Source organism: Rhineura floridana, chromosome 11 (genome assembly GCF_030035675.1).
Source record: "Rhineura floridana isolate rRhiFlo1 chromosome 11, rRhiFlo1.hap2, whole genome shotgun sequence".
Taxonomy (NCBI): Eukaryota; Metazoa; Chordata; class Lepidosauria; order Squamata; family Rhineuridae; genus Rhineura; species Rhineura floridana.
This window is the reverse complement of record NC_084490.1, coordinates 56390689-56400538: the sequence shown is the minus strand read 5'-3', so window position 1 is coordinate 56400538 and position 9850 is coordinate 56390689. Positions and strand designations below refer to the sequence as shown.

At 43.1% G+C, this 9850-nt stretch overlaps 1 long non-coding RNA gene across 1 annotated transcript; it reads left to right on the top strand.

Annotated features, from left to right (window-relative positions):
• The first annotated feature begins 4627 nt into the window (after window positions 1–4627).
• LOC133367289 (uncharacterized) lies at window positions 4628–6891 on the top strand. The gene is made up of 3 exons (XR_009758563.1): window positions 4628–4724; window positions 5321–5482; window positions 6599–6891. It is a non-coding gene; the product is annotated as an uncharacterized LOC133367289 (long non-coding RNA).
• The last annotated feature ends 2959 nt before the right edge of the window (window positions 6892–9850 follow it).

Sequence of the window (9850 nt, the reverse complement as noted above, 5' to 3'; positions counted from 1 at the left end):
GTCTGAACTTTTGTGGATCTTGCAGCCATTAAGGGCACAGAATCTCCATTCGTTTAAAAGGTGGCAACTTTCCTCTTCTTAACATGCAAAAGCATACCTGAACCCATGTCCTGCTGGTAAATCACTGAGTTGTTTGAAGACAGTGTTCTTCTTATCTGTGCTACTCGCTGTCCTTTTTGAGCCTTTCTTATATACCAACCAAATAATGTTTATTAATCTTGTGTGTAGATCTGTGCTTGTGTTTGCTTGTCAGCTTACTCTGATGCATATATGTAGAGGCTATCCATGTCAATTGTCAACAACAAAGGTACCTGTATCACCAACACCTGGGTGGATGAGCTGGGGTGAGTTGATCTCTCTCAGTTGAGTCCACCTAGTTTTTTGGTACACTGCCAGCATAGGCTGATGGTCAGGAATAGTGTTCCACAATGCTCTATTTTCCTTGCTAGACTTCCTGTTAAGATGAGAGTTGGGTTTGTCTGTACTTGGTAACGAGCAATCAGGACAAGATTCTCTAACCATTGCCCTGCTCAATGGGTCTGTCTGCCTGAGTTAATGGATGTAGTTTTAGTCTTGACTGTTGAGAACTTTTAGGGGGATAGTTCTAGGGAACCTCAGCTTTGATGCTGAGGCCACCTTGTTAGGGGCAGTTCAGGGCTTCAGGGCTGTCATGACAACCATAGGGCTGTCCCAGCATGTAATCAAACCAAAATACACTAGAGGTCACATTCTGGATATAGTGTTTTTTTCAGGACAGGAAGATTATAGTCTGGAAGCGGGGAACTTTCTTTTCACTCATTCTCTTGCCATGGTCAGATAATTTCTTGGTGAGGTTTAGGCTCACTGTATATTATTCTGTTCCCTCTGCAGCGGTGGGTGCGTTAAGATGGTTTGCTCCCTGAGGCTGAAGGATTAGGATGGATTCCTGAATGTCCTTGGAGAGTTTCCACCTACCGTGGCTGACACACTATGGATCACACTGTCTGGTCATTCTTGGGGATCCTGAGAAGAGTCAGGTGGCTCACAAGATTGCTCCTAAGTGTGCCCTCCCCTCAGGTAAAGCATATGAACAAGCTCACATTGCTTCTAGAATTGTTTTTCTGGATAGAGCACAGTCTTCTCTAGCATTGTCAACAAGGTGATGTGATAAGCCCCCCAGAGGCCTGCTGTGTTTATTTTCTAAACACTTTTGAGGATTAAAAGAAACGTTCATCCCCTGGGACCTGGACTCCACATCACCTGCAAGTTAGTCCACTAGTGAACTTGTCTAGCACACTGTCTAATTGAGTCATGGGAAGATTTTCAGCAGTTCAGGTCTAATGACATAGGCAAGGTACTTGGAGAAGTGCAGCCAACCACTTGCTTGCTTGCCTCTTCTGACTCATCACATTGAACAAGAGAGGGTTGACCACTAACAGTGGTGGATGATGCCCATTACAACTGGTGGGGCAGAAGTCAGAGAGGCCAATAGTAGGTGGAGCCGGAGCCAATGACAAACAGAGCCAACTAATTCTAGTCTTGTACCCATCTTCCTCTCTCCTGAGTTCTAGAAGGGAGATAACACTGAGGCTAAAGAGGAGAAAGCTGACAGGCACCTCCACCTCTGGACTAGTTGTAAGTAAGAAGGCAAGAAGGTGGGGGATGGCTGAGGGCACAGTGGGGTTGGTGAGGCAGTGCTCCACTTGCTCTAATGGACCTAGATTCAGAAAGTGATAAATGTCTCTTTAGGATAGGGACAGTGGTGGCTGGTGCCCATTGTGCCTGGGAGGGCGGATGGCAGACAGGCCAACATACAGTAAGTGGAGCCAGAGCCAATGATAAGCGGAGCCAACTAATTCTAGTTTTGTCCCCGTCCTCCTCCCTGCTGTATTCTACAACTGTAACACTGAGACTAAGGAGGAGGCACCTGACAGCTGGTGCCACCGCACCATCTGGCCTGGATGGAGAAAAGATGGCAGCAGGAGTAAGGGAGACACACATATTTTTGGGGATCCCTATACTTTGGTTCATATTAATGGAGTAATGCACAAGAGCTCAAATGCAGTGAACATCGGGGAACCACCCCTTCAATGAACTCTGAGCATGTTTGTGGCTCAGGAAGAGGCAGAATAGACTTCCCAACCAAATGGATAAGTTAAGAATTCCAACAATCTAACATTGCCAGGAGATAATCCTTGCAACAGAAAAAACAGTGCCATCTGGGTAGAATTTATTATACCCTCTGGATTTCACAAGATTTATTTATTTATTATTTGATTTATATCTCGCCCTTCCTCCCAGCAGGAGCCCGGGGTGGCCAGATAAAGACAAGTTTTCTGGAACAAGATAGACAGGTTTTCTCAAGAACAGGAATTAATATCACATCCCACACTGGAGATAGCTAGCTTATCTCTAGATCCATCAGGTAATGACCCCAAAAATCTACATTTCAAAGGAACCTTTTGATACCCTTTGATGTCCACTTCCTTTCATGTATGTATTCCCCCATCCAGCTTCATGTAACCCAAGGAAAACCAAAACCATATTTAAACGGGTGGTTTTGCCAGGGTCAAATCAACACTCGTAGCTCTAACGTTTGACATCACGTAGCACTCTAGAAACACACAACGCAGGACACTGGATCAAGGAAAGGGTGAGACTGTATGTTTGGGCTATTTTACCAATATTGAGAATGGGAGATCCTAACTCTTACCAAGCATATTTATTTATTTAACTATTTATTCTGACTTTGCACCCCTGATTGCTTCAGGAAAGGTATATTCTCCAACTATTCCTATTTCTTTCTTTTGCTCTGAAGTAAGTCTATGTGCTCACTGTCTCAGGTTTGAAGGTTTGTAAGACATCTCTGTACCCTCATAGATCTAGTGTATTGTTGTAGTAGTTAGAATGTTGCCTGCAGTTATAACTGTATCTCTGATGCTATATTTTTCCTTTTCCTGACAATAAACCAAGCTTTTGTGCATATCTTTCTATGTGTGCTTTTATTAAGGCAGTAAGGGTAAGGATATATACATTAGAGCAATATGCAGGTTTTTAAGACTCCTGTAAAAGTTACTGCTATGCTCTTGGGGTACGTTTAAGTCTCATGCTGGGCGGATATGCACTGGGGTTCAGATGTACACATGTAAAACAGGTAAAGGGGTAGTTGAGGGCAGACTGAGGTGGGGCACTGTCCCATTTGCCCTAACAGGCCAACCTCCACTAGAGAGGAGATAGTTCTGACTGCCTTGATGGTTGTGAGTCCACTCCTTAAGAATGCTTCTTTGGAACGTTACAATTATTCCAATCTGGGTGGCTACAAATACACTCTTTTGGGGCAAGGTGCTCAAGATGGTGGTTGCCATACATTTCCAGATACCCTTGGATGACACCAGTGTTCTAGATAATTTCAGCCTGGTTTTGGCAATGAAAGAGATCTGGTCACCCTGATGGATGAGCTATGCCAGAAGAAGACAGGGGAGTCACCTCTGTAAATTCTCCTGGATCTCTCAGTAGTTTTCAATACCATCAACCATGGTATCCCTCTGGATCAGTACCTTGAAGTGGGGATTGGGGACACTGTGCTTTGGTGGCTCTGTTGCTACCTGGATGGCTGATATGACAAGGTGGTGCTGCCTAGGGGACAATAGCTCTTCCCCATGTCAGGCCTCTATTTTGTCCCCTATGCTGTTCAACATCTTCTTCAAGGATGGGGAACCTGTGGCCTTCAGATATTGGTGGACTACATCTTCCATTATCCCTGACCATTGGCCATGCTGACTCAGGTTGATGGGCACTGGAGTCCAACAACATCTGGAGGGTCACAGGTCACATGTTTGATATACATGGCACTGATGAATGAGGTAATCCAGGATTTTAGATACACTGGGTAGTATCCAATGCTACTCAGAGTAAACCCATTAAAATTTGTGAAACCAAGTTAGTCATGGTCATTAATTTCAGTGGGTCTCCTCTGAATACGATGAGCATTTGGAAATGATCCAATGTTATTGCCATTGGTACAATACCCAGCCCCACTTCCTTTTTTCATCTGGTTTGGGTATCGCTGTGGAAACACTGAACCAGTGCCTGGGTTTGGGACTGGATTAGGGTCAATACCCTGAGTCTCAGTTCCAACAAGAATTAGAGACTGTTGGTAGGTAGTCTCTTTGGGAAATGGTGTGTTGTCTATTCTGGGTGGGATTGCACTCCCCATAAGAATTGTTTGCAGTTTGGAAATGCGATTAGAATCAGACCTGTCTGTAGAGGCCAGCTGGCCTCAGAGGCACGAAACACCCTTCATCAACTAAGACTGGTATGCCAGCTGTGACCTTTCCTAGACAGAGATAGCTTTACTGCAGTTATTCACACTGTAATAATGATCTGCTTGGAGTATTACAATGTGGTGTAGATGAAGCTGACTTTAAAGATAGGGCAGAACCTACATTTAGTGCAAAATATGGCAGCTAGATTACTAACTAGGATTGTATCTAATGCTAGTTCTATTCAAAGCAGACCAACTGAAATTAATGAATCTAAATTAGCCATGTTCATTAATTCCAATGAGTCTACTCTGGTAGGACTACCATTAGATACCGTCTGTTGTGGTTGGATTCTCATTCTGCCAAAACTGTGCAATACAAATTTGTGCAGTGGTAAATAAATCTTCTGGTTAAGAAGGACATGGGAAGCTGTCCTAATGTTTACAATCATGTACTCAAGAAGGGAATTAAATCACCAACAAGGTAACTTATTTATTCAGATATGGGCTTGTTGTATTAATGTCTGGAATGAAAAAGCAAGGGACAATGTTTTCTCCTTTTAATCTTTTCAGTCATATCTGTGAATTAAAGATTTTGATTTAAGGCTGCAATCCAGTACACAGTTACCTGGGATTAAGTCTCACTGAACCCAATGGAGCTTACTTTTGTGTAGACATGTATTGGACTGCAGCCTAAATCAAGCCATTGATTAGCTATTTAAGCAGTGATGAATATTGGAAGGATATTTGTGTCTCTTGTTCTTCCTTTTCTTCCTTTCTTATATGACATCTTAATCCCTTTAAAGTTGATTGAGAAAAGACCTGAAGAAATGTTGGACATTTAATAATCTGCCTACTTTTTATCTTTCATTATTTTACCTTTCATTATTTAGGTATCAAGATCTAGACAGTGGTTTTGTATTTATCTCCCCTTTCATTTTTTCCTCCTTTTTTCTTCTCTTTTCTCCTACTCTCCCCCCCCTCTTTTTATATTAGTCTATAGTTTAAATGGGGAAATGCGATTGCACCTAATAATGTACGTCTGTTCATCTTTTTATGTGTTCTGTATTTAATGCTTAGGCACTAACATAAGACAATGATGAGGTTTGCTTTCTATATGGCACACATGAAAAGTAGAAAGCACTCTCTGAGTCAAGAGAAAGATAGAAAGAGGACTATCATTAGATGCAACCCTAGGACTGGATGTAGGAAGCACATCTCAACAGTCTGCACTGGATACTGGTAAGTTTCTGAACCCAATTCAAAGTGCCAGTTTTACCCTTTAAAGCCCTGTCTTTGGAACACTCCCCAGGGAAATTTCCAGACTGATAGTGATCTTAATAATTGCTAGGTGGTCATTTTATTACTTGCCCAGCCTTTTCCTTTTTAGTGCATTTTCATTTTGATTTATGGTCTTATACGTCTTTTAATTTTTATCCTACACCTCTGTTTCATGAATGTGTGTTTTATTGTGTTTTTCCTTAATTTTGTTTAAAAAATATTTTGTGACATTTGCAGTGACCTGTTTATTGAACATTAATCCTGATTGGTTTGCGGGGAGATTGTATGATCTCAGCTATTTAAATAGCATTCACACTTTCCAGTGCATTTGCCCATAACTTTCCTTATCACAAAACGTCTGATCTTTTGGGGAACCGCATTTGTTGTGCAAGACCTCCCAATCAATTATAATTGTGCAACCTGAATTTGGAAAGTAATTTAATCCCACCTGAAACCAGTGACAGTCTGGAAGTGCCCTTGGTATATTTTCAAAATAGAAAATGGGCATATTAACATCTTTATTAAATGTACTTGATTGTTGTGCCAATTATTTTTTCCTACGTGGGGAACCACTGCTATGGCAGAGGCCTTCCCAAACATGGAGTTCAGCTACTGTCTTTAATACTCTGCCTTCCAGAGGAGACAGGTGAGTCTCAGGTGGCAGCTCCCAGCTGGGAACAGTACTAGGAAATGGAAGCAGTGGGACTGAGAGATTAAGATAAAGAAAATGCTCCTAGAGATGAGTTCTTGCAGTGGTGTAGTGGTAACTTTTGAAGTGCAGGAGCTCATTGTGGTAGCCGCCATAGCCATGTCTTGAAGGAGACCAAAAATGCAGGTAGTTATGATATGGATAGATAAAGAGAGAGAATGCACAACATAGCAAAACGCCCAATTTATTAAAAAAACAGCATGTTTTTCCATTTCCTGGGAGAAAGGATGTAAGGAGGCAGCAGTTTCCATCCCATCCTGTGTCCAATGCAGAAGACAACATAATTATTCATGTTATGTTCATGAATGGAAAAAAAGACAGCAAATGCTGCTTGTATTCACTTGCATGATTTCCATTCCTGACCCTAGATGAACATGTGAATTGTGGCAGTGTCTGCTCCCATGTCCATTTCTGATGGAATGCTCTGACATCCCTACCCTGGGGAGTAAGCGTCCATTGAACTTAGTGATGCCTATCTTTGACTTTACAACACATGACATCATCGCTCCTGCTCTGAAGACTCCCCAAAACTACATTCCCTTGCATCCCCCCTTCACTATACCACTTTGGTGGTGTAGCTTTGGGAGTGGAGAGGCTAGGATTGAGAAATCGGAGGCTTCCTGAGGATATCAAGAAAACTGAGTGAAAACAGAAAAAAACCTTGGGCCCCTAATAAAGCCATCACAACGAGTACTAGAACTTTCTTGCTTTTGAAAACAAAATGAGCAACCCCCCAGCTCCTCTGACTGTTTCAGAATTCCAGGGATTCTGCTATTTTGAGGTAATGTTTTGCTCTTTGTGTCATGATGGTGACAATGCTGACCTATAGACACCAAGCGCGTTGTCTACACGCATCCATCGTTGACATCTTGGTAACACACCCACAGGGGTTTATGCAATCCTGCTCAAGGAACTTCCAGTTTGTGACATTTCGAGGACAGGTTTGATGTCACCCCATTAATAAGCATGGATTTGAGGAGGTGATTTGTGGGCCTCTTCTCAGAAGCCCCTCTGGCTTTGCTTCATATGGGCATGGTGGTAACATCATGTAAAGGTCATCTCCTAGGAAAGCTATTTGTGGGAGGGGTGGGAGTGAAGAGCACACCCCACACAGGATGTGTGTCCAGTAACCGAAGAGGCAGCAACATCTGGGTGTGTTTTTCCCCTCCCTTCCATTTGAAGTTGCTTTCAGGTTCATCAGCTTTCAGGTTCATCAGATCATGCTCGTGTTTAGTTTACCTGTGAAATTCTGGTCACTAGTTAGTTACACACGTCAAGAAGGCACATCAGAGCTGGAGAAGGCTCCGTACAAGATAGCCAAAGTGACCTGGGTGGGGGAGTTGGAGCAAATAAAATAGATGTCCTCACTACTGAGACCAGGGATTAAAAATTGGTGCCAGAGTTTGAAACTGGTGATGAGCCATGTTTCCAGTTCAGCTCCGGGTCTCTTGCAGGAGATTTCTCCCATTAGCAGAAGCAAACACAACTCTACAATCCTTAGCTGACCCATTGGCCACTCTGATCCTTGCCCCCCAATCACCTTGAGGGGGGGAATCCATCTGTTTTCATGGATATGTTTATCCAAATACAGGGCTCACATTTGTATCTTATTACATGCAAGAGTGGGAAGAGAGGGTGGGAGGGATTTAATTTCCAGGGAGCAGGTCATTATTAGGTGCATAAATATTAAGAAAACAACGTGTAATTACTCCCTTGTGCGACGCAAGCCCATCTTCATATGCACCAGGCACAACTGCTGTTGGGGAAAACACAAGCCCACCAACATCCCTAGCTGTGAGGGGCAAAGCCTGAGAAATAGTCTTTCATTGCTACCAACCTGAGCTGCAAGAAAGGTGGATAGATGAATCAGTTTCAGTTTATCCGAGTGCCTCATTCTTCCAATCTTGTGTTCAGTCCACCACATTTTACATCAGTTTGCAAATTTTCTGTACAACAAGTTCTCACAAAAAATTGCCAAACTTTTACTCCTAATATACACATATTTTGCAAGTTCCCCTAAAATAACACATTTTGTATGCTTTCACCAATGTATGCATTTCTAGGCACACTTTCTCCTAATATATGCTTTTCTTTGTACACATTTTTGGTTAAAAAGTGCATCACAAAATTCAGAGAAGTGGGAATTTCAAATAATAGCTGTGTTTCAGTTCATATAGTATTTCCAGGAGGGCAGATTACATATGTTTGAATTAAAATGCAAACTGAATGGAAATTTTCCTCCAATTTTAAATCCAACAGGGGTGGCAAAGAGAGAGAGAGAGAGAAGGGGCCAGAAAAAGAGAAAGTAGCTGGCCAACCCATGAACTGCTTTGGCCGCATTGGCCTGGCTCTGGTCTTGCCCACGACCAGCATGTGGCCTTTGACAGGTTATTTTCAAGGGAATATGGTCCTTGAGAGAAAAAACAGTTCCCCGCTCTGGCAGATGGGTCCCTTATACTGCATTAACTTTCTTATTGCGTATTTCTCTTTGATTTTTTCGTTCATGGGACACCTTCTCTCCCCTCCCCCCATTGTCTATCTGCAGCTTGCAAGTTTGTAGAAAGCAGATTCTGGGACTTGTTTGCCTCAGCTTCAGTAAAGCTCTTCTGAACTGGTAATGGGATATTCGCTCCATTTCAAATTCAGACAAATTTTTGTTTAAGCGCTAAGGAATCACTGCACATTGAAAGGTAACATGCATTTAAGATCCTTGGAGTGGATACAACCTCATAATACAAGAAGGGTCTCAAAGCTCAGATAGAGGCAGAGGGTTAGAGCAGGGGTGAGGCATGGCAGGCAGAACTGAGAGTTGGTTTTCTGCCTCCAGTAGCTATTTCCATGCTGCACACGGGGGAGGTTTTTAGCTTTGCTTTGTGAAACGACAGGAAAGAGACAGATCTGCTTCAGTGCACTGCACAAAAACAAGAGCAAACACTGTGAAGCATCACCAACCCCTAGCACTAGCAAAAGACCATCTGAGCCAATGTTAGGGTATCAATAGTGTACCTTCTCTAATCTATATGGTCATGTGTGGTTTTGGATTGCCACTGTTTTTATTCTGCTTTGAGGCTCCTCTGAACATCAGCTTGGCCTTATGGAGGGGTGGGGGACCTCTGGCCTAGGAGCTGAATGTGGCTCTCCAGGCCTGTCTGGCCCTTGAAACTTTCCCCAGGCCACACCCCTCATTGCCCCTTCGTTCGCTTCCTGAGCATTTTTGTCTGGCTGGAATGTGTCTGTGAACTCTGATAATGGCTCTTGCGTCCCTGGATGAAGGATAGAGGGTGTGTGTGTAAAAGCAAGTCTACTGTACAAATATAAAACATACATTTGTTGCTCCACCCCCATCCCTTTACATGTGTTGCTCTGGCCCTTCCCCTTACTGTTGTGTGGCCCTTGGAAAGTTGCCCAGAAGGGAATGTTCCTCACCCCCAGCATAAAGGAATTCAACATGTTGAGGAAAAGCAGCGCATATTGACTTTCTTCATGTCGTGAAGCTTCTGACGGATGGTCGACAAGGGAGCCAGGACCTGGGTGGGTGGCTGGGAGGGAGAGATCTGTCACCTTTGCCTTCTGACTGGGCCATCTTCATAAAACCCCTTAAAGAGAATAGCTGACATGAA